Below are 2262 nucleotides of genomic sequence, written 5' to 3'. Positions count from 1 at the left end.
TGTTCCCTTTGTTGGTTGTCTTCCATTTCTGTCTCAATTTCCCTCTTGGTGTTTCCTAGAATTACTACCCAAAGAAATGACTTGCACTCAAACCTTTCTGTTAGGTTCTTGTTCTAGGGTAACCCACACCAAGACAGAAAGTGAATATGAAAATATTTCCTCACCAATTATCATGTAGCAAAGGCAATATTTTATAATTCCCTTTCACAGAACAATTTTGCCAAGTCCCTTGCTCTTACCAGATGGCTGCATGTTACTTTGGGAAAGCTATGAACTTTGGGGTTAGGTTTGATCTTGAGTTCAAATCCTGCAGTTGCCATTCACTAGCTGTTCGACTTGTGTGACCTTGCTAAAGTTATTTTGCCTCAATAAACCTCAGTTTTCCCACTTATAAAAGAAGGATAATAATACCTCCCTCCAGAATTGTTAAGAGGATTAACTACATAATATACGTCAACTGTTCAGTACAAAGCTTGGCATATAGTAGCAAACCAATAAATGTCAGTTCTTTGCCCTCTGATGAGTTGCTCCACAGTCATTACCAGTAGAATGTAATGTTCTTGTCCTTGTAGCTTTTGTCATGAGAAAATAAAGCAAATAAACACCCAGGGCAAGACTATATCAAGATTCCAAGCTTCATGTGATTGCAAAACTATAGTAAAAATAACTATGAGGGAAACCTTATTTGGCTAAAAAATTTTTTCCAGCCTACTTGTTAATTATTTTTTGAAGAATTTCTGATGTTCCAGAACTAAACTGAATTGTGTTAGTATTCCACCCTTATATTTCTATGACAAACAAAATAGTTATAATAAGCAAAAAACAACCAAAATAAAATAAAACATGGAGAAGTGTATAAAACTAAATATGTAACTCAGCTCTAATAGCTGAACAGAGAAGGAATTAAAATAATTTAAAAATCATAAGTGGATGATAAAGTATAAAGAAATGAAAACTTTACAGACTACTTAAAACCTAAAATAACTGAGTATTCAGAAACTAAGCAGATGGATCAAGGATGGTGAACAGCCAACAAGCTTTATAGATGAATTTGCATGTTTTTTAGCTGCTCTCCATGCCACCCAGCTCTGAGGAAAGCCTGACAGATATTGAACCAGGTTAATGCTGGCAGCAGATCCAATGATGCTAACCTGCTTATCACTAGATCCTTCCTACTGGGTTTGCAGTTTTGATCTGTGTCCTAAACATCTGGTAGATCTTACTGATTTTGGCACTCTAATTCCCTATTATGCAGCCACTTAAAATGGTGAGTTCACAAATAGTCTTAGTAGATGCATCCAAACTTGCCCAATAGCCTTTCACTTCTAGAGAGTGGATTCTATGTCATTGAATACAGGGTTGTCATACATTATAGAAAAACAAGACCTTTGCATTGCCCACAGGGGCAGTTTGGTCAAATGTGGTGGTGGAATGGCATGCTGTCCTTGAATGGTATAGGCCGCCAGAGGGAGTCTCTTCAGTTCAGTGTTGAGGCACATGTATGGGGTGGTGTGGGCAAAGCTCACACATTGCTGCCTATTCTGTACCTGTCCTGACCACCTGCAAAGATGACCAGAGAGCTGGATGGCCTTCAGGATCAGAGTGACTCCAACATGACCAGACTGGTATGTTTAACACACTCACTGATAGATTTTGAATGCCAGCAGTTGTAATGGCCTGCTTAGTTAAGTTGGGAAGCATATGCCCTGCCACCTGGACGTGAGACCCTATACTCTCTCATCAGATATCCTTAATGTTGAAATCACCTTTCCCAATGAGACAGCCATCAGGGTCTACTGGAAGCTGTTCTATTGTGCTGATGTCCTCGTCCAGTTTGTCAGTAATCATAGCAAAGGCTTTAAAGATGGTGTTAGTGCATCTAGCCAAAGTGGGAACTCAGCAGAATTCCCTTCTCAGATGTTGATATGCACACCTCTTTCCCCACACAACATCTTAACTGATCCACCTTTCTTTCTGATAGTACTGTCAGCTTTCTTTCCATGCATAAGAAGCTGGATAAAGACATTTAATTCACCTTCAATCATACCCTCCATCCCCCTGCAAGTTGCCTGCCACCTCCCAGCTAATCCCTATTGTTCTTCCTCTGGCCTTCAGCCATTCCCCTTCCCACCCACTCCCCTTTTCTTCTGAGCCTTCAGTTTTTGGTTTTCACCACTACCAGTGACCAAAGACTTGAACATTTAAAATCCAGCTTCCCAGACATGGAGACAGGTGTGATTATTAAAGGAGACACACAAAGCA

The 2262-nt window shown here is 39.9% G+C and overlaps 1 pseudogene; it reads right to left on the bottom strand.

The window, feature by feature from the left end:
* Positions 1 to 1062: 1062 nt before the first annotated feature.
* Positions 1063 to 2054, bottom strand: LOC118654774 (annotated as a pseudogene).
* Positions 2055 to 2262: the final 208 nt, after the last annotated feature.

Source organism: Myotis myotis, unplaced genomic scaffold (genome assembly GCF_014108235.1).
Source record: "Myotis myotis isolate mMyoMyo1 unplaced genomic scaffold, mMyoMyo1.p scaffold_m19_p_4, whole genome shotgun sequence".
Lineage (NCBI taxonomy): Eukaryota > Metazoa > Chordata > Mammalia > Chiroptera > Vespertilionidae > Myotis > Myotis myotis.
This window is presented reverse-complemented; position numbering and strand designations above follow the sequence as displayed.